The 23,288-nt window shown below is 45.0% G+C and overlaps 1 protein-coding gene across 3 annotated transcripts in view; it reads left to right on the top strand.

Annotated features, from left to right (window-relative positions):
• Positions 1 to 21,599: 21,599 nt before the first annotated feature.
• Positions 21,600 to 23,288, top strand: part of PACRGL (parkin coregulated like) — a 105,261-nt gene continuing 103,572 nt past the window's right edge. The window contains exon 1 of one of the 3 annotated variants that reach the window (XM_073609408.1): positions 21,600 to 21,790. The gene's annotated coding sequence lies outside the window, so the exon portion shown is untranslated. The remainder of the gene's footprint in view (positions 21,791 to 23,288) is intronic. The other 2 variants (XM_073609394.1, XM_073609402.1) reach the window with 2 other exon arrangements.

The following is a 23,288-nucleotide window of genomic DNA, read 5'->3' as shown; positions in this document are numbered from 1 at the left end:
CCCTGAGCCATAATTGGCCAAAGCCACCCTGGCTTTGGCCAATTACAGCTCTCTCTACCGACGGCGCTGTGATTGGCCAAGCATGTGGGTCATAGTGCATGCTTGGCCAATCATCAGCCAGCAATGCACTGCGATGCCGCAGTGAATTATGGGCTGTGACGCGCCACACAAATTTGGTGCAAACGGCCCATATCGTTCGCAATTCGGCGAACGATCGAACAGCCGATGTTCGAATTGAACATGGGTTCGATTCGAACACGAAGCTCATCCCTACTAGAGTGTAAAAAATCTGAAATAGGAGTAAAGACTGGAGGAAGGACCATGAAAATGTTTGATATGCTGATGACAAGGTCCTCCTCCTATAAACCAAAGAGGGACAGAAACATCTGATCAACAGGATCAAAGAAATTGGGAAATTTGGCCTTTTCTTGAACATCAAAAAAGACCAAAATCATGACCACTGCAAGAAATAGATACGTCAAAATAGCAATCAACAGTTTAGAGATTGAAAACATGCAGAATTTCACTTTCCTGAGAACAAAGATTGATCGAAGTGGTGACTGTAGTCCAGAAATAAAGTGCCATATTACCCTGGATGGCACAGCAATGATCAGTATGAACTAAAACTTTGAAAAGCAACAATGTTAGTCTGACAATCAAAGGCAGGTTAGTCTGTGCTATTGTGTTCCTGACAGCTACCTACGGTTGGACCATGAAAAGACTAGACAGGAGGAAAATCCATGCATTTGAGCTATGGTGCTAGGACAGACTTGTTCGTATTCCATGGACTGCAAAGATGACAAGCAAGAAAATCCTGGTGTGCAGATTACAAAATATAGGCTCAACCACTTTGGATATGCCACATGATCAAACACAATGGAGAAAGCAATTATGCTTGGATTGGTTATGGGCAAAAGGAAGCCATGCTGCTAAAGAACAAAATGGTTAGACGCCATGGCACCAGCCAGAACATAAAACACACTAAAAGAAGCAGTAGATTTGAAAATCTGGAGAGATGGCCCATAGAATGGCCAAGAGTCATACACGACTGAACACACACACACATTTGAAGTGTATACCTTATATCGGGATAGGTCACTTTTATCACATAGTTTACAGTAAAATTGTTCTATTGTAGAATATATGTAAGCATCAGAAAAGGTAGACCCTCATATTAAAGTTATTTAAACCCTATGTATGAATTGTGTAGTTGAGTTATCCTTTGGTCTTCCAAATTTGTCCCTTTATGTAAGAGTTCATGCCAGCATAGCCATTGTATTAGGACAACAGTAACATTTACAATTGGACAGAGGCTTGTCCACTTCTTCAGTAGGCTGGATTATTCTCCACTGGCTGCACCCAATGTGCACAAATGTTCTACTTCAGTGCAGTATGGGAATGAAGCAAAGAGTTTGAGTGTTTTAAACAATAACTTTTCTTTCTTCAGGCATTTTACACTTTGTAACCAGTAATCAATATGTTACTGGTTATGTACAGTACATGAGTCTGCAGATGCACTCTTGTAGACATTACACATTGGGCTCCCTCCCCATCTGACTGTCTGCTGCTTCTCCAACACTTGTGCTTCTTCATCATGGCTGATGTCCAATTCTGTGTTAGACAGATGTGAGCAGGGCACAGCGTGGTGAACTGGTGCGGGAGAAATCACACAGAGACCCTGAGTAGTGCAAAAGTATATTATAACTCTTCAGTTCCATTTATGGAGAACTTCTGAGAAAGGTCTTTGATAATTTTGGAGAATGCCAACAACGTCTGCAGAGAGGAGCGAGAATGCATTTTTTTCTTGGTCTCAGGGATAAATAGAGAATGTGTTTTTAAAGCAGAGGGGACACAGACAGCAATAAAAATGACAGGTGCCCCAATGCTTTCCTATCAAAAACCGACACAAAAAGTTTTGGCTATACTTTAGTACTTTATTATTATTATACAGGATTTATATAGCGCCAACAGTTTACGCAGCACTTTACAATATAAAAAGGGAGACAGTACAGTTACAATACAATAGAGCATTTGAAGCACAAGTTCTAGAAGACATTTTTCCAATTTGTAGCAAATTTGCAAGAGTAAAGTTGCAGTGGTGAGTCTACAGCAAGAGCTCTGCAAGTCTACAGCATGAAAATTCAGCCACAGTGACCCCTGTGGTGGGATGACTATTGCACAACATAACTGAACCAGAACTTGCAGCAGACTTGCAGAATGTTTGCAAAGAAAGGTGATCTGGAGTCATACAATGCGAACTTGCTTCAATTGTGCAACAAACTCACCCGGGCAAGTCTAGCAATAGCTTAGCAAGTCATTTTCAAACTTGCAGCACATCTGCTATTGCTATCTGGGAAAATACAAGTGGGTTAACAGGGCCCTGCTCAAAAGAGCTTACAATCTAATAGGGTGGGGCAAGTGGTACAAAAGGTTATAACTGTGGGGGATGAGCTTATGGAAGTGGTAAAAGATTAGTTGGAGGCGTGATAGGCTTCCCTGAAGAGATGAGTTTTCAGAGATCGCCTAAAGGCAGTCAGAGTAGGAGATAGCTGGACAGATTGAGGTAGAGGGTTCTAGAAGATGTGAGAGGCTCTGGAGAAGTCCTGGAGACAAGAATGGAGCTTGAGAGCAGGAGGTCTTGACAGGTGTGAAGAGGACAATTTGGGTGATATTTGGAGACATGATCAGTGATGTAGCACAGGGCACAGTTGTGAATGGCTTTGTATGATGTTGCTAGTATTTAGAATTTACTTTGCCGGGCGATCGGGAGCCAGTAGAGATTGGCGAGGGGTGGCAGACACTGAGTGCTTGGTAAGGTAGATGAGTCTGGCAGCAGCATTCATGATAGACTGAGGAGGGGATACTCTATGGAGAGGTAGGCCTATGAAAAGGGAGTTGCAATAGTCAAGGAGAGAGATAACGGAGTGAATGAGTAGCTTGGTGGTTTCATTAGTTAAAAAGGGGCAAATTTTAGAGATGTTATGGAGGTGAAGTCTACAAGCTTTTGACAATGATTGGATTTGGGGCTGAAAGGACAACAAAATTAAAATACTGTGCTATCTGTGGAACAAAGAATGATTTAAAACTTAAGGAAATAAATCAAAACTCCACTGTAACTTCATGTGAGACACACACAATACCATACAAAATTAAAACTTAAGTTGCGCAGGTTAATAATTGATAGTCCGGAATGACACCTTAGAGATATGTGACATAAATGAGTCCATATAACACGTGAGAAAAATACTCTTAGTATATGATATATGCAAAATATCACCAATTGATCCTTGACGGATAAATAACCAAATCCATAGTCCATATAATGTGAGTAGTACATCAATGTGTTCATCCACGGTGACACACGAACAAAACACCAAAGAAGTGAGAAGGTAAGATAGGATAGTGCCTCGACTATCAGATGCACTTGTGGCTTGTTACCGAGCCTCGGGTCTCTGTGTTGTACACCAAATTTCTCAGCGTCTTCACCAATGGATGTCCTCATGGCTGTTTGGTACTGTTACATACCTGGGATGTGAGCCTGACGTGTAGAGGAAGGCCTCTTGTACAACTCCGGCTCGCGGACCACTGGTAGTGATACAGCAGCCACAGGAGCACGGTGGGGTATGAGTGCCTGTAAACAGTTCAATAGTCCATGTAGTAGCGGTGATCAGCAGGCAGATAGTAGATGAGCTGACACGATGCTTGACTGGTGGCAGGCTGGGATGAACCACAGAGCAGTAGCAGATGCAGGCTTGCAGGGCTGGGAGCTGTAGCAGGCTGGATGAGCGAGATGCAGGGTCAGACAGGCCGGGTTGGTAATAATCAGGCAGATCAGGCATAGATGGTAGGCAGAAGAGAGGTCAGGTCACAAGCCAAGTAGTACCAGAAGATCAGCAGACAGAATCAGCAGGCAGGATCAGAGTCTATGGGAAGCCGGAATCAGAACAGGCAGACAGGCAATCACAGGTAACAACAAGCTGGATCAGAATCAGAGGTCACACAGGAAACAGGATACAACACGGGAGCTGCAGACCAAACAGCAATGAACCTCTGTAGGAGCCCTGTTTAAATAGCCCGCCTGACTTCAGTATTAGTGACAGGTGTTTGTCTTAAAGTGCTAGTACGCAAGCGTTCACGCCGGGCGCTTACATGGAAAGCCTGTCTTCCCTGACATTGCCCCCTCCCTACGGGCAACCTCCGGGTGCCCAACCGGTTCCTCTTTTGCGGGTTCCTGCAGAAAAAGGCACGGATCAAGTCTGTGGCATGTACAATTCGTGCGGGTTCCCAGGAATTTTCCTCTGGACCATAACCCTTCCACTTGATTAAATATTGTGTCTGCCCCCTTCTTTTCCTGCAGTCTAAAACAGCCTCAACCTCAAATTCCTCATCCCCATCAATAATAATAGGTGCGGGAGGACCTGGTATATGATCCGGAAATGGATCTGGCACAACAGGTTTTAGCAAGGATACATGAAACACTGGGTGGATTTTAAAAGACTCAGGTAAGGTTAATTCAAAAGAAACATCATTAATTTTTCTCCTTACCGGAAATGATCCTACGAACCTTGGTGCCAGCTTCCTTGAAGGACATAGCATCTTCAAATTTGTTGTTGAAAGCCATACTTGATCTCCTGGTTGCAAGATCAGTTCCCCCCTTCTTTTCTTGTCAAATGATTTCTTGCTGTCCTCCTGCGCTTTCGCGATGGTTTCCTGTAACAACATATTATTGCAAGAGAAAAAGTCCAGAGTATCCTGGACGGCTGGAACGGAAGATTCTGTGACAAGATTAGGTAAGAAGGTGGGATGGAATCCATAATTACCAAAGAACGGAGATTGCTTGGTGGCAGAATGGGTGGCATTATTATAGGCAAATTCCGCCAGCGGTAATAATGATACCCAATCATCCTGGACAAAAGAAGTAAAACAACGGATGTATTGTTCTAGGGTTTGATTAGTCCTCTCCGTCTGCCCATTAGTTTTTGGGTGGTAAGCAGAAGAGAATGAGAGTTCAATCTGTAGGGTCTCGCACAAGACCTTCCAAAATCTGGATGTGAACTGGACACCGCGATCAGACACAATATTTGCGGGGACTCCATGGAGTCTGACAATTTCTTTTATAAACACCCGAGCGGTTTCTGCAGCTGATGGTGTACTCTTTAGAGGAATGAAATGAGCCATCTTTGATAAGCGATCCACTATCACAAAGATAGCGGTACATTCTTCAGAAGGTGGAAGTTCAACTATAAAATCCATAGCAATCATCTTCCACTGTCTGTCAGGTATAGGCAAAGGTCTGAGTAATCCCCAATCTTTGTTACGGGAACTTTTACTCCGGGTGCAGGTGGTGCATGCATTTGTACGTAATATGGAATGAGAATCTTGAGAAAAAGAGTGCCCAGCGAGCTTGGCGTGGTTTGAGGCGTTTAGTGTATCGCAGATATTCAAGATTCTTATGATCCGTGTAGATCAGAATAGGATGGGCCGCTCCCTCCAACAAGTACCTCCATTCCTCCAATGCGGCTTTGATCGCCAAAAGTTCCCGATCCCCTACATCATAGTTTTTTTCAGCTGACGTGAGTTTGCGTGAAAAGAATGCCACTGGATGGGTCACTTCTTTGAGGCCTTGACGTTGTGATAGAATGGCCCCAACTGCACTTTCTGAAGCATCCACCTCCACAATATAGGGCAAGGTAGAGTCTGGGTGACTTAAGACAGGAGCAATGGTAAACCGTCTCTTCAAAATTTCAAAAGCAGCTTGAGCCTCAGAAGTCCAACAGAAACGGATACCTTGTTTGGTCAGCTGTGTAATAGGGTGAATGATAGCAGAAAAGTTCTTGATAAACTTGCGATAAAAATTGGCAAAGCCCACGAATCGTTGTATTCCCTTCTTGTCTGTGGGCTGGCCAATCTAGTATCGCTGAGACTTTCCGTGGGTCCATCTTGATCCCTTCGGTCGAAATGATCAGACCTTATGGGGCGTACACACGGTCGGACTTTTCGTCTACAAAAGTCCAACGGACGCCGACGGACTAAAGCTGGCTGGTAATCCGATCGTGTGTGGGCTTCTCCGGACTTTCAGCAGACTTTTTCAGCCTCAAATCCGACGGACTTTAGATTTGAAACATGCTTCAAATCTTTACGTCGTAACTACGACGGACCCCGAAATCCGCTCGTCTGTGTGCTAGTTCGACGGACAAAAACCCACGCTAGGGCAGCTATTGGCTACTGGCTATGAACTTCCTTATTTTAGTCCGGTGTACGTCATCACGTACGAATCCGTCGGACTTTTGTGTGGTCGTGTGTAGGCAAGTCCGTTCGTTAGAAAGTCTGCTGCAAGTCCGCCGAAAGTCCGCCGGAAGTCTGTCGGACAGGCTGTCGGACTTTTGTAGACGAAAAGTCTGACCGTGTGTACGCCCCATAAGAACTGGATGCTCCGTTCCTCAAAGTCGCATTTCTCGGCTTTGGCATAAAGTCCATATTTGCGGAGCTGGCACAATATGCTTTTAACATGCTCTCGGTGCACCTCTAATGATACAGAGAATATCAAGATGTCATCAAGCTAGACAACCACGAAAATATCCAGAAAGTCTTTGAAAATGTCGTTAATAAAGTACTGGAAGGTGGAAGGGGCATTAAAAAGGCCAAAGGGCATGACTAGATATTCAAAGTGCCCAAATCGGGTACGGAAGGCAGTTTTCCATTCATCCCCTTCTCGTATGCGAACCAGGTTATAGGCCCCTCTTAAATCCAGCTTAGTAAAAATGCTTGCTGATTCGAGTCTTTGGAACAGTTCAGGGACTAGAGGAAGGGGGTAGCGATTTTTCACTGTTATTTTATTTAAGTCACGAAAGTCCACACATGGTCTCAGGGAATGATCCTTCTTTTCTACGAAAAATATACCGGCACCAGCCGGTGAAGTAGAGGGACGGATGAATCCTTTCTGCAGATTCTCATCAATATAGTCCTTCAGAACTCCTGATTCCCGCTCAGATAAAGGGAGGATGCACCCGAATGGAATCTTGGCCCCAGGAAGGAGCTCAATGGGGCAGTCATAAGGTCTGTGTGGAGGAAGGGTGTCTGCTCCTCGTTTACTGAAAACGTCCAGGTATTCGTGGTAAGAATTCAGAACTACTTGACATAATTCAGGGTCTGTGTCCATACACAGCAGGGTAGCAGGTGATGGTGGTGAAGTTTCCAAACAATGTCTCTGGCAATATGCTGACTGGAACTTGACACTTCCGGATTTCCAGTCTATCTGTGGGTTGTGGGCCTGTAGCCAGGGTAGGCCCAGGATGATGGGAAATAAGGGTGAAGAAATTGCATCTAAACGCAGCAGCTCTCAGGGGTTGGTGGAGGAGATGGTCAGCATCGGTGGGGTCTCCTTGGTTACCAGTCCAGATTTAATGCGATACCCATCGGCCAGGAATACAGTGAGTCTCTGTCCTCTGGTTTGTAGAGGAATGTGTTGCTGAGCTGCGAAGGACTGGTCGATGAAACAGCTACACGCTCCAGAATCAATAATAGCGGTCACTGATACAGGTCTTCTCGGTAGTTGGAAGAAAACAGGCAGAGAGATATGAGCTGAGCTGGCAGACAAGGCAGGCAGGGGTGACTGCTTGAGTGAAGAAAGGGAAAGACACTTATACAGCTTGGCAGGACAGGTATGTACGAAGTGACCGGCTTCTCCACAGTACAGGCAGAGGTATTTACTCGTCGGTGTTGGCGTTCTTCTGGAGTCAAAGAAGAGCGAATCAGGCCCAGTTGCATGGGTTTAGGCACCTCTGAAGTGGGGAAAGCGGAATTTCCAGGAGCCGGGATAGGAGAAGCAGGGATCTTAGGTAACATCCAGGTTGGACGGAAGTGCTGTGTGGTTCTTTCAGACCTGCATTCTCGTAGGCGGCGGTCAATCTGAATGTACAGAGTGATTAGGGCTTCCAGAGAGCTTGGCACCCTGACCCGAGCGAGCTCATCTTTCAGGCTTTCCGAGAGACCCAGACGAAATTGATGACGCAGGGCTGCGTCATTCCAGCTATTGTCTGCACTTCAGAGTCTAAAGTCAGTGACATAGTCCTCTGCCGCTCTACGGCAATGCTGGAGTGCATGAAGAGCGGCTTCAGCAGTGATGGTACGTTGTGGGTCATCATAAATCAGCGCCATGGCGTCAAAGAACATTTGCATGGTGTTTAGTTGTGCGTTGTTCTCTTCTAACAGCCGGTGGGCCCAAGACTGTGGTTCCCCTTGGAGGAGGCAAATAATGAATCTCACCTTGGTGGTTTCCAGGGAAAAAGTCTGTGGCTGGAGAGCAAAGTAGAGCTGACAGGCATTGCGAAAGGTTCCAAATTTACTCCGATCACTGGAAAACCTCTCAGGAGTAGGTACATGAGGCTCAGGGGGTAACATCATTACTGTATGGCTGGCTAAAGCCCCAGCTTGGGTGATGGAGGAGGCAGGATCAGATGCAGGAGCTGTGGTTGCTGGATTGGACAGGGACTGTACCCGCTCTTCGAGACGCACGTATCCTTCCTGCAGCGACTTAACCGCCTGTGTAAGAGCAGCAAGGTGCTGACATATTTCATTCACTGGAGAGGGTCCTCTTGCAGGCTCAGACATGGCTGTTTGGTACTGTTACGTACCTGGGATGTGAGCCTGACGTGTAGAGGAAGGCCTCTTGTACAACTCCGGCTCGCGGACCACTGGTAGTGATACAGCAGCCACAGGAGCACGGTGGGGTATGAGTGCCTGTAAACAGTTCAATAGTCCGTGTAGTAGCGGTGATCAGCAGGCAGATAGTAGATGAGCTGACACGATGCTTGACTGGTGGCAGGCTGGGATGAACCACAGAGCAGTACCAGATGCAGGCTTGCAGGGCTGGGAGCTGTAGCAGGCTGGATGAGCGAGATGCAGGGTCAGACAGACCGGGTCGGTAATAATCAGGCAGATCAGGCATAGACGGTAGGCAGAAGAGAGGTCAGGTCACAAGCCAAGTAGTACCGGAAGATCAGCAGACAGAATCAGCAGGCAGGATCAGAGTCTATGGGAAGCTGGGATCAGAACAGGCAGCAGGCAATCACAGCTGGATCAGAATCAGAGGTCACACAGGAAACAGGATACAACACGGGAGCTGCAGACCAAACAGCAATGAACCTCTGTAGGTGCCCTGTTTAAATAGCCCGCCTGACTTCAGTATTAGTGACAGGTGTGTGTCTTAAAGTGCTAGTACGCATGCGTGCACGCCGGGCGCTTACATGGAAAGCCTGTCTTCCCTGACGTTGGCATTAGAATAAATCGAGCCGGCCGGCTCTTGATAGCAGCCCATTGCCTCTGGACCTGCATACATGCGGTGACGTCAGCACGTTGCTCCTCCCTACATGTTTCGTCACACCTGACATCATCCTGGGGCCCTACGTGTAGGGAGGAGCGACATGCTGACATCACCGCGTGTACGCAGGTCCTGGAAGCAACAGGCTGCTTTTGAGGGCCGGCCGGCTCGATTTATTCTAATGCTGATTTTATTCAACCTAATTGTAAGTGCAATTTCGTTTTTTACTTTAATAAAAAAATAAGGATTTACACTATGCAAGCCTTTATTTTTACATGGGGACCTATTAAACATATATGTATATGAGGACATCCATTGGTGAAAAAGCTGAGAAATTTGGTGTACAGCACAGAGACCCGAGGCTGGGTAACAAACCACAAGCGCATCTGATCTCCTATAATAGGGGATCATTTACAGCTGGTAAGCGGCAGTGCATGCAGAGGTGGAGGCACTATCCTAACTTACCTTCTCACTTCCTCTGTGGTGTTTTGTTCGTGTTTCACCATGGATGAACACATTGATGTACTACTCACAATATATGGACTATTGATTTGGTTCTTTATCCATCAAAGATCAATTGGTGATATTTACACCAATTGTATCATTTGTAATTACTAAGAGTATTTTTCTCACATGTTATATATGGACTTATTTATGTCACATATCTGAGGTATCATTCCGGACTATCAATTATTAACCAGCGCAACTTAAGTTTTAATTTAATAGAGTCTAGGATTACTCCTAGTACCCTGGCATTAGGGGAAGGATTTATGGTTGCATTATTGATTTTGATGGAAAAGTTATGGAGAGGGGGACAGGGGGGCGGGGGGGAATATTATGAGCTCAGTTTTATAGAGAGGAAGTGGTGCGACATCCATGCTGATATGTCAGTTACTATACCATTTAAAGGCATTTTGAACACAGTCTCTTAACCACACGTCTCAATGTGAGGTTTAGAACCTTATGGGGCCTTGTGTTATATAAAAACATCACCCTGCTCACCCTGAGATAATAGAGGACTGATGTTCTCTATCTGACACTATTATTTATTTTGTCTTTGTGTTTCTCCCTTGTTTTTTGCAAAAGTTTGATGGAGGAGAGAACATACACTGTGCCTATAGCCTCTCGCACACTTTAGTAACATAAGAAATCTGCGCTATTCCATCCAAAACATGAGTTAGGGTGTAAAAAATATTATGCTCTATACACCCGCACAATACAGAGCAATGGAATACAATTTTTTAAATGTGTATCCAAGACATACAATTGTGTTCCCCTGTATGAAGACGACTGATATTTCTTATATACTACAAAAATGAAAATATATATTTTACATTTAGCAGTTTTCCAGTATAAATGCGAAGTTACATATCCCAACCACTTGCTCTCTGGATGTACCGTATAGCGTTCACTCTACAAACCAAGTGAAACAGTGCCATCTAGTGGCCAAATACAGGCAAAATGAAAACCGAAAAAAGAAGATCAGTTGTGCTAAATTGAGTTAAAAGCAAAACCCAAAGTATATAGAGTAAGACAGGTGTGTAAGGAGGGGTCAAGTAACATGGACTGGTGGAAGAAAAAAAACATTCCAAGATTGCCTTTATTGTTTTATATATTGTTTTCCAACAGTATCTGTTATCTATTGACATCTACTAAACCCGTATTAGGCAGTATAAAGGGAATGTGGAGAGATATAGGTAACACATTACATATAAATAATTTATATTTTTTATTTATATTTTCAGTCAGCAGTCAGAGTTCCTCTAAATGCATTTTGACACACACAAACACAATATAATACAATATATTAATACTTTTTTGGTAAAACATAATATAATGCAGTATAATAATAATTTTTGGTAAAATATAAAAGATATAAAAGTATTTGTTGCACCAAGTTAAAAAATGCCAAGATACCATTTAAAATTTTGCTCGCCTCTGAAATGGTGATAAACTATCATAGGCATGAGCAGGGGGTGTGGGCACACCCTAATCACTGCATGTTGCAGTGCTGCTGGCTTCCCTCCTCTTCTCTCCTCCTGGCTGCTATGGGGGATGTTCCAGAATGGAGAGTGGGGAAAGGGTCTAGTAAATATGTCATTTATAGACCTCTTCCTTTTCTAAATGAACACAGAGAACACTCTCACTGTGTTCATTCATAGCTGAAGCATAGTAATTCAGTTTGTGAATGAACAGGAAGCCGCTCAGCACAGAGCACTATCCCGTTCATGAGAAAGGCATGTGTATTTGAGCTTTGGGGTACACACCCTAATGCAATAGGCTGCGCACACCTATGTAAACTTTGGTACCTAAAAATCCCCATAGCGATGCTTAAAAGCTTTTACAGGTTACCAGTTAGGAGTTAAAGTGTTACTAGACCCAGGACCCTGCATTCAATATATCTGGTTTCCCACAGTACACCAAACATAGAAATGCAATTATTTTCGTAAATATAAACTGCTAAATACCTTTTCTTATCAGCAGTATATAGCAGTCTTGTGACTTCTACCAGTGTCTGGTTATAGCTTGTAGGAGAATTTTTCATTCTACTCTAGCTGCCCTTTGAGGCTGCATGACCCCTGACTCTCTGTCTGGGCAGTGCTGATTAGCCCTATGCTAAGCACATGCACCCTCCAAATAAAGAAACTTTCTAGCAATACACACTAAACTGAGCGTGTGCAGAATGCCCCCAGGGCTCTGTTCTATCAGGAGGTGGATTGGATCAGAGAAGACAGGATCAAACAGCCTTTTTACAAAATGCAGATGATTAACCCCTTAGGTTCCACAGTGAGTATAACAAGCATGCTTTACTGCATATACAGACTGATTTTTTGTGGGTTTAGTAACACTTTAAATGTGAACACTAGATCTCTCACTAGAATTAGTGATCTCACTCTGAAATTGGTGGCGATACCTCACATGGGTGGAGCAAGCCCTGATTGCATATGCGTGTGCTTTAATTTTTTTATGTCATTATATATTTTAATGACATTTAATGATATCATAAGGGATGAACAACATATCTTGCGATAGATGGGACAGTGTCAAGTCCTCTTTATTGAGAGATTTGGGGTCTTCCTCTGCCCTCCAAAGCAGCCGATCAAACCAAGAACGGTTTGATTGGCTGCTTCACTGGTCAGTAGCAGCCAGTAAACAAAGAACTGAAACCAGAAGAGCCGAAATCAATGTTGCTTCTGTAATGGAATCCGGACACCCTAAGTGGGTATCACAGCCAAGACATTGCTTCCCAAAGCTCTGGAACACGAGACCAGTAGATCTGGCTAAGTTACCCCAAGAACTAGGCAGTACTAGTTTTGGAGTAAACAAGAATAATAACTGTTCATTTGAACAAGTATACAGGCTTTTATACACTTGAGAAGGGCATTCGCCCCTTCTGATCAGATTACCCTAACAATACAAAGTGCACACAGGAATGAAATTACAACAACAGACATATACTATAAACATGACGTTAATTAACCTCCTGGATGGTTCAGAGGTCTGACCTTCCAGGTCAGATTTGCTGCCTCCTATCTCACAAACTACAATACACATTATCATAAGTATAAACACAGAACACCTTCAGACAATAAGAGTTAATTAGCACAAACAAAAATGAGTGAAAGACCCTTAGGTGGCACACTAGACCTACTTTTAATAAACACATTATGGCAGGGGGCCCCAGACAGGTGGCTTGCTGATGACATCAACATCAGCTATGAGTCCCAATCTGGCAGAGACCATCATGGCCCCCTTAAAAATGTCCTTTTGCATTACATAAAAGAACATCTTCCCAAATGCTTGTAGCTCCCTCAAATGCCAGGGCCCACAGTCGGTAGGCAAGAGGCTAGCATTCAGTCCACTCCAAAAGCCTCTGTCCCGAGTGAGTCTATCACAGCTCCAGCTTCATTTGTCACAGAGGATGGGGAGGAATGGCGGTGGGTGGTGGCAGGAGGTGGAGGATCCTCTTCTGAGGACTGTAGAGCCACTTTGATCACTTTTACATGAAAGCCCATAGCCAGCCTCACATTTTGATACCAGGATCATGGCTACAGCTACGACATGATCCTGGTACAGTGCCTTGAAAAAGTATTCACACCCCTTGAAATTTTCCACATTTTGTCATGTTACAACCAAAAATGTAAATGTATTTTATTGGGATTTTATGTGATAGACCAACACAAAGTGGCACATAATTGTGAAGTGGAGGGAAAATAATGAATGGTTTTCACATTTTTTTACAAATAAATATCTGAAAAGTGTGGCGTGCATTTATATTCAGCCCCCTTTACTCTGATACCCCTAACTAAAATCTAGTGGAACCAATTGCTTTCACAAGTCACCTAATTAGTAAATAGAGTCCACCTCTGTGTAATTTAATCTCAGTATACATACAGGTGTTCTGTGAAGCCCTCAGAGGTTTGTTAGAGAACCTTAGTGAACAAACAGAATCGTAAAGGCCAAGGAACACACCAGACAGGTCAGGGATAAAGTTGTGGAGAAGTTTAAAGCAGGGTTAGGTTATAAAAAATATCCCAAGCTTTAAACATCTCACAGAGCACTGTTCAATCCATCACCATCATCTTACTCTGGAAAGAGTATGGCACAACTGCAAACCTACCAAATCATGGCCGTCTACCTAAACTGACAGGCCGGGCAAGGGGAGCATTAATCAGAGAAGCAGCCAAGAGGCCCATGGTAACTCTGGAGGAGCTGCAGAGATCCACAGCTCAGGTGGGTGAATCTGTCCACAGGACAACTATTAGTGGTGCACCCCACAAATCTGGCCTTTATGGAAGAGTGGCAAGAAGAAAGCTTATGTTGAAAGAAAGCCATAAAAAGTCCAGTTTGCAGTTTGCGAGAAGCCATGTGGGGGACACAGCAAACATGTGGAAGAAGGTGCTCTGGTTAGATGAGACCAAAATTGAACTTTTTGGCCTAAAAGCAAAAATCTATGTGTGGTGGAAAACTAACACTGCATTATCATCTTGAACACACCGTCCCCACCGTGAAACATTCTTCAGCAGGGACAGGGAAGCTTGTCAGAGTCTTCGAAAGACTTGAGATGGTGGTAGAGGTTCACCTTCCAGTAGAACAACTAAACTAAACATACAGCCATAGCTATGATGGGATGATTTAGATCAAAGCATATTCATGTATTAGAATGGCCAGTCAAAGTCTAGACCTAAAACCAATTGAGAATCTGTGGCAAGACTTGAAAATTGCTGCTCACAGACGCTCTCCATCCAATCTGACAAAGCTCGAGCTATTTTGCAAAGAAGAATGGACAAACATTTAATTCTCTACATGTGCAAAGCTGGTAGAGACATACCCAAAAAGACTTGCAGCTGTAATTGCAGTGAAAGGTGGATCTACAAAGTATTTATTCAGGGGGGCTGAATACAAATGCACACCACACTTTTTTAGGTATTTATTTGTAAAAATTTGAAAACCATTTATCATTTTCCTTCCACTTCACAATTATGTGCCACTTTGTGTTGGTCTTTCTCATAAAATCACAATAAAATACATTTACGTTTTTGGTTGTAACATGACAAAATGTGGAAAATTTCAAGGGGTATGAATACATTTTCAAGGCACTGTATAACCACTTCCCTCTCTTCCTTACTGCTAATTTACACTTGCTTCAAAACATGGCTACGGACATGCTTTGTTAAAGCTCTCTGAATGCCAGTGAAAGCTCCTGTCACTAAATAAAATGGTTAGCTTACAGTCCTGTTTACACCTTGCTTTTGCTTGGTGCTTCGATGAGGCTTCAGTGGGGCTTCGATAAGGCTTTGGTGCAGCTTCGATGGGGCTTTGATGGGGCTTTGGTGAGGCTTCATGGGGCTTTGATGAGGTTTTTTAGAGAACCTTAGTGAACAAACAGAATCATAAAGACCAAAACATCAGGCAGGTCAGGGATAAAGTTAAAAGAATATCCCAAGCTTTACTTTCAAAATATTTATTGAAAATTTTGCAAAAAGTCAGTACAAAAGAACCACCAACAGTGGAACAAAAAGAGAGAACATGTATAATACAAAGGATATTGAGACCCACAATGTCAATACCATAGCCATAAAAGGAAACAAATGTCTAAATAGGGGCCAGTAATACATCACCTATTGAAACTGGTCATTGGCGTGCGCAGGGGGTGTGCCAGGTATGCCTGGGCACAACCTAATCACTCTGTGTGGTACCAATTCCCTCTACTGCCTGGGCTTCCCCCCATGTTGCCCCCCCCGCAGTGCTGCTGGTTTCCCTCCTCTCCTTTCCTCTCCCCTCTGCTGCTGCGGGGGATGTTTCAGGATAGAGAGCGGGGAAAAGGGCTAGACAATATGTAATTTACCGGCCCCTTCCTTTACTAAATAAACACAGTGAACACACTCACTGTGTACATTCACAACTGAAGCATAGTAAACTGTGTTTACTATGCTTCCGTTTGTGAATGAACAGGAAGCCGCTCAGCACAGCATAAAGCACTTCCCTTTCATTCACTTTCCAATGCATCTGGTAGAGTAGGCTATACCAGTGGAGACTACCTCAAAAACAACATGGTAAACATATGAGGTGCTACTATAGAAACTCTTGGGTAACCATCATACAATAGAAGGAAAATGAGAAAGAAGATAAAGAATAGTAAAAGAGAAGACACAGAGCAGGTAAGAGTGGTCCGAGCCAAGGTCAAGGAGGAAAGGATACTCCCCAAAACAATAGAGATGTGCTAAGTTAATGTACCAGAGAGACATGCATATATGTGGCCCATGGCTCCCAGGTCTGTTCAAATTGTTTAACAGTATCCTGCAAGATGCTAACAATATTCTCATTTAGCATAATCCAGGTGACTTTTTTCTTAGTCTGTGCCAGGGACACTGTAGGTTGTTTCCAGGAACTGGCAAGAGTCATTTTATCCCCTAGCAAGATAAAGAATATCAAACGTTGTAGGTATTTAGGTAGCCTAGGCACAGGGGTATTAAGGAGTGCTACACGTGGAGTCTGGGGTATTGATTGCTTTGTTACTCTACGAGTCAACGCAAAGATGTCGTTCCAAAAACCCCAGATTCTAGGGCAATCGCACCAGACATGGCACATTGTTCCCGGCATCTTTCAACCTCGGAAACACAGTGGCGATGCAGAAGGGTACATTTTGGCCACCCGAGTTGGCACCAAGTACCGACAGTTGAGCACCTTCAAATCGGCATTGATCAAGATGACATTCATAATACCCTTATAAGACCACAGGAAACAACTGTGCCATAGCTCCAGGTCCCTCTCCTCTCCCAAGTCGGTGTCCCAGTTCTCCATATAGGGGAGTCTAGGGGGAGATCCCAGTAGTAGCCCCACGCTGATCTGCATCCCCACGCTGATCTGCATCCTGTGTGCACCACTTTTCATACGGGGATAGCTGATAATAGTCAGGCTTAACCCAGTCAGGTTTGGCATATCGAGAGTAGACTACGGAAGGTTGTGTGAGGTGAGCCGCCTGATAATACTCAAACGGGTCAGGCACTCCAAGACCTCCCTGTGTCTTGGAGCAAAATAAAATTCTCTTTCAGAAGAGATGCCCTCTATTGCCGAATATAAATCGCACTACCTTTGCCTGAAAACGAATAAGTACTGATCGGGGAACAGGAATAGGGAAGGACCTAAAAAAAATAAAGAATTCTGGGTAGTAGCGTCATTTTGACTGTATGGATTCTCCCCAACCATGATAGATTATGTAGTGACCACCACTGGATCTTCTTCCAATTTATGAAACAGGGAGGGATAATTATGTTTATATAACAAGTCTATATTGGCCATCAATTGAACCTCCAAATATGGGATATGGATAGGGTACCAAATGAAAGGGAAGTGGTCATTAAGGTGATCGACCTTATCTGTGGGGACTGAAATATTCAACACCATGGACTTAGTCATATTGACTTGCAAGCCAGATACCCCCCTGCCAAATTCCTGAAGCAGTCTGAATATCTTAGGGGCAGAGGTCATGGGGAAAGTCAGGAACAACAGCAAGTCATCCGCAAACAATGCGCATTTATGGTCAAGCTCCCCACAACACACCCCCGTATGTCTCGGTCAGTCTGGATGACAACTGCCATAGTCTCGATAACGATCACAAAAATGAAAGGGGACAAGGGGCAGCCTTGCCGTGTACCCCGCGCTATAGAGATGGAAGAAGCAAATTGGCATTGCATACGCACCTGAGCTTGTGGGCCAGAATACAGGGCATGTAATATTTGAAGAAACCGGGAGCCAAACCCCCAAGTATCTAACACCTTAAACATATAGGTCCAAGAGACCATGTCAAAGGCTTTCTGTAGATCTATGGACAGTAAAAATCCCTCCTGAGGAGGACCCCCATCCCATCCGGACCGGAGCAGAAAAATTATATCAATAGCCCGATGAATCTGAGCAGGACCCTGCCGCCCCGGAATGAAGCCTACTTGGTCCTTATGAACATAGGAGGCAATGAAAGAGGCCAGTCAGTTAGCTAAAATTTTTGGTCATAGTTTCAAATCATTATTAAGGAAATGGGCCTATAATTGTCAACCTCCCCGGGATCTTTGCCCGGCTTAGGCATAACTGTAATATATCCCATATTTAAGGCTGAATCTAGGGACCCCCCCCCCCCCACGCAGGGAATTGAAAAAGTGAGTTAAGTAAGGGGATAAAGTGTCAGCAAACTTCTTGTAAAAAGTCATCCAGCCCTGGGGCGGAGCCTGTTTTAAGTTGTTTGTTTTAAGTTGTTTGATGACCCCCAGAACCTCATCCCCTGAGATAGGGCCTCCATCCGAGCACGATGTGCGGTGGTCAACTTAGGCAAGGAGAGGTTATTTAAAGTGGAAATCCACCCACTTTTACAACTCTTCAGCATCCCTCACTAAACTGTGCATTGTAAACGAATTGGATATTTTTTAATTTTTTTTCTCAGCACCTACTGTATATCTGCTGTATTCATTTTTCACTTCCTCCTCCCTGGCCGCGGCCCATCGCATCGTTTCCTGTTTGCAATGCCTTCTGGGAAGGGGCGGCAACTTCCTCTGACAAAGCCGTTTTCTATGGAAACCTGACCTGTAACCTATTACACTGCTTGTGCTGCACTGTGCATGTGGGAGATCTGCAAGGATGAGATCCAGGAAGAAATACAGTCTGGCTTCAGATGCCCACACTTAAGATGGCCACGGCCTGCTGTAAGTTTATAAAATAACAAACTACTGCTATAAACTAACAAAGCAGACCTTAGTTTACAGACTAACTTTACTAGAATACATTAAGCTTGTGTATTATAGGGGTATTTTTATTTGAAAAGTATAATTTCGGCCGGAACACCACTTTGAAAAAGAATCCACAGTCCTAGGGGTCCCCAAAGGGTCAGACTGGTAGAGGGTTTTGAGTGTATCCCCCCGTGGCGGAACCCAGCTTTGGCAGAGCATAAGTGCGAATCTTAGGGGTCAATTTGGCAACTAACATAGGGCCAACCTTGTCACGCTGGGAATAAAATCGAGCACCTCTCTAAGCTCTTCTCGGCTCTAGTAGTCAAAGCTAAATTCAGTGCCAACCTAGTGGACTCAATTTTGGCAAAAGTATAAGGATTGGGTTTAAGTTTATGTACCTTACAAAGGCTCTGAAGATCAGCTCTAGTCTCTCCAGGTCCAACCGGCGCTCTCTTTTAATCCAAGTTGTAATCTGAATAATTTTCCCCCGGATGGTGGCTTTATGGGCCACCTACAAAGTGGTGGGGGACACCTCCGCAGTGTAATTTTGTTGGAAATAGTCACTCAAAGAGTGGTTGATTTCGGTACACCTAATTGGGTCACTAAGCAGAGATATATTCAGTCGCCACCTAATAGAGCCCTGAGTACTTGGAGATTGAGAGCGGACCAGACAAACCATTGAGTGATCAGACCAGGCTGTGTCCCTGATATGTGTCTTATGTACCGTATTTATCGGCGTATAACACGCACATTCATTTTAAGAGGGAAGTTTCAGGAAAAAAAACTTAAATTTTAAATAACGCACTTTGAAGCAAAATAAGGGTCAGTGCCCATCTGCAGCCTCACCATTGCCATAAATGCAGCCTGATCAATGCCCATCTGCAGCTTCACAAGTGCCATCAATGCAGCCTCATAAGTCCACATCAATTTCGCCTCACCATTGCCATCAATGCAGCAGCCTCACCATTGCCATCAATGCAGCAGCCTCACCATTGCCATCAGTGCAGCCTGATCGATGCCCATCTGCAGCCTAGATTGGACAGGGAGGGGGGCGGTACAAGTGCTGATGGATTACATACAGTGAGAATCTCCTATGACAGACAGAACAGTAGTCCAATGGCAGCCCAGGAGACGGGACTTCCTATTACATTATTGCTGTTTGATGTAGCGCACAGAGTGCGCCTTGGCACACAGTGGGTGTGGCCAAATTTCTCTTGCTGACATTATCACCCCACTCTTCAGTTAAACCTGCCCCCAAACAGCTGCCCACAGCTCCCGGACGGCAACAGATTTGTGTATGACTATCTTGGTTACTTGGGGAGCCACAGCCTGGTCTGAATAATGTGTTCGGTTTCAGGTGGACTGAAACCCGGACACATGATTCAAAACCCGGACTATCCGGGTGAATCCTGGACAGGTGGCAACCCTAGCTGTGATGTGGTTCAGCCTGCCTCCTGCTTCCTCCTCAGCCAGTAGCTGACTGAAGTCTGTTAGAGCCCTCCCTCTCCCTCCATCACCCAGTCCCGACTACCAGCCCACCCAGTTTACTATGTGGGTGGGCCAGGATGACACCGGGTGACAACAGCGACTTTTGTCATGGGGGAATCAGACACCCTGGCCCAGTCTACCCCTGCCTAAGACAAAACCTATTTTCCGGGAATCTGCCCGGGGCAGGCTCAGACCGGGACATGGGTCTGAATTCCGTAAACGTCCCGGCCAAATTGTGACTGCTGGCAACTATGCACACTCTGAAAGACACAGTAATCACAGAGCGAGTTGGATGCGTATTGCAGGGTGCGCGGTTCTGAGAGAGCATCAATAGATGCCCTCCTAGAACTGGACGACCACACTGTAGCAATCATTCGGCTATAGTGCGGTCATCTGAGGTGCGGCGCCACCAGTGTTGTCAACCGCCAGTATTTTTACTGGCAGCCAGTAAAAAATGGGCACTTTTCTGCTGCCAGTAAATGCCAGTGAAAGAAAAAGGTTGCCAGTAAAAAATACGGCTGTGACGTTTGGCTGAGACCATCTGTGCTGCTGTACACTGCTATCGGTGTCACTGTGAGAGTCAGTTGCATGTCTGTGTGCCGCCCATTCTAATTTCTTGTCCTCTCGATTCCTGTCCCTGAGCTACTTATTTACTATATCGAAAATAAAATAAGAAATATGCTTTTGCCTTAATATCTACCTTTAAATCACTTTGCTAATTGCATACTGTATATGTTTGTAGCCTAAGTACTGAAATTTGCACTTAAAACTGTCATTTTGTAACTTTTAAATATGCCAGTAAAAACTTGTCAGTGCCAGTAAATTTTGGGTGTCGCGTCGGCAAATTTCAATCTGGTAGGTTGGCAACACCCCTCTGAAAAATGCCTCCCTTTGTTTGCTGCTTGGTAGATACGCCCCTGCCACTAATAACTACTTCAGTTCACAGTGACAAGATACAGTACTGCCATACCCCCTCCTCCTCATCATTACTTTGTGCTGAAGTAACATGTACAGGGGGGGGGGGGTTTACTTACTGGAGAGAGCAAAATCTGGTGCAACTCTGAACAACCGGCTTCCAGCTTTTTTTTTTTTTTTTTTGGCATTATTAATTGAACAACTAAAGTTAGAAGCTGATTGGCTACCATCCACAGCTGCACCAGATTTTGCACTCTGCAGGTTTAGTAAATCTCCCCCAGTGCATGACGTTGTCATTTATTTTCACATACGAGCTTTGCATGGTAACGCACTGGTGGTGTGTGTTGTGGTGCGCTGTATTGGAACAAATGATGCCATTGTTTGGTCTGCTATAATCTGCAGCCTTGCTGCAATAACACATGAGCATTACAGCAACATGGAAGCACACTGGTAACAGTTTCCTGAAAGTTCTCAGGTATGACCAGGTTTATCTAGCAATTTCATTGTAATGCCTGTCAGCAGACACTATCAATGGAGGAGTACACTGAATGTGAAGTACATAGGTGTACACAAGTCACATTGTGATATGAATGAAAACGCGGCCTCGTCACGTGACCATAACGCGGACCAATGACGCGCAAAGACACAGACAGGGCATGCGCACTGTGGGCAGAATACTAAGAGGAAAAGTACGGGAGCGAGCACGCAAGGACGCACGGAGGTAGGGACAAGCAAGTGCCTGCACGTCAGCATCGGCTAACCAGTGGCCGAAGCGTCCTGTTGTTATGGCAACACACCGGCTGCGTGACCGACTCTAGGGAGATCATCAGACAGCGCTGCGGATCGGCAGGTCAGTGTGTGCTACTAATAGACGAGGTGGTTCAGGTTAGAGTGGTCTCTGGTCTTAGATGGGGTGGAGGGGTCCCCATATTCCTGCTAGGTACCATGTACAATGCTGACTGCTACAGTGTATACATTTTTATACACAGCATCATCCCAACAGAATATGCTGGTACATAGAGCTGCACATAATATGTTTTGTGACATTTAAATAAAGTTAAAAAAATAAACAGTGCAATGCATTGCACCCCCTTCACAACACACAAGCATTAAAGGAGAAGTACGGCTGACGCTCTTTTGGCTGTACTGTACTTCTCCTATAGGTCTCAGGATTGCTCTAAAGCCTCGTACACACAATCGTTTTTTCGGCAGGGAATTGTGTGTTGACAGACCGTTTGCCTAAAATCTGACCCTTAGTACGCTCAATCAGACAATTGTTGTCCAACCTTCCGCCAACAAATGTTGGATGGCAGGCTAGTAAATTTTCAGCGGACAACGGTCTGTTGTCAGATTTTCGTACCTTGTGTACACAAGTCCATCACACAGAGCTGAAATACCACCTAGTACGTCACTACGTTTGTGTTTGTTGGCCGACAATTGTGTGTCGTTAGTATGCAAGACAAGATCCTGGCACACGTGATTTTGACAAAAATCAGATGCTCGGATGGCCAACAATCATACCATGTGTACGAGGCTTTAGTTTGACTCTGCTGTGACCCAGAATCAGCTGGCAACGAGTTAAAGTCTGCTGGTGGCTGATATCACCGAGCCGATCCAGGCTCTACAGGGATCCTGACAATAATGTCAGGATCTGCCAAGATGCCTGACTCAGCGCTGTGTCTTAGCCTAGGCTGACAAGGCCCAGGCCTAGGGCGCCACTTTTCGGGGGGTCGGAAAAAAAAGCTGCCCCCCCCGCACGAAAAATGCTCCCGGCTCCCACACATTAGGGAACTCGGGCTGAATCCTAGAGCCCAGTGCCACAACAAGTTCCCGCACAGAGCTCCAGTAACTGCCCTGACAGGGGCGCGCTAGCGTGGGCACCCGTGACATCAGCCGCCCAGGGTCCCACACGCGGCGATCACCTTTCTGTGGCAGCCAACACCTTTTTCCCACTGACAGGAGCATACAGCTCACTGAGGTTCCCCCTCCTCGGCTCTAATATTCTTGTGTACACAGCCAGGAGGAGGGACATGAGTGCACTGCAAGAGCCGTGCTTTTGTTTTGAGGCCTGTGCATTGTTTACAGTAGAGGGGGACACAGTAACCCGGGAAGGGGGGGGCAGGTAGCACAGATGCACACATGGTGGAGTGATGGGAGGAGAGGGGGGGTAGAGGATATGTGCTGGGGAGTGCTTTGGGAGGGGAGAGGGCATGTGCTAGTGGGGGGATCTGATTCTCAAAGCACCCCCTCAGCACATATCCCCTTATCCCCCCCCCCTAATCAAAAGATGCCACGTCCCTCTGTCCTCCTGCCACAAAGATGACAGGGCGGGTCTTAAACAGGAAGGG

This window comes from Aquarana catesbeiana, linkage group LG01 (genome assembly GCF_042186555.1).
Source record: "Aquarana catesbeiana isolate 2022-GZ linkage group LG01, ASM4218655v1, whole genome shotgun sequence".
Taxonomy (NCBI): Eukaryota; Metazoa; Chordata; class Amphibia; order Anura; family Ranidae; genus Aquarana; species Aquarana catesbeiana.
The sequence above is the reverse complement of the archived record's forward strand: the minus strand, read 5'-3'. Positions and strand labels throughout refer to the sequence as shown.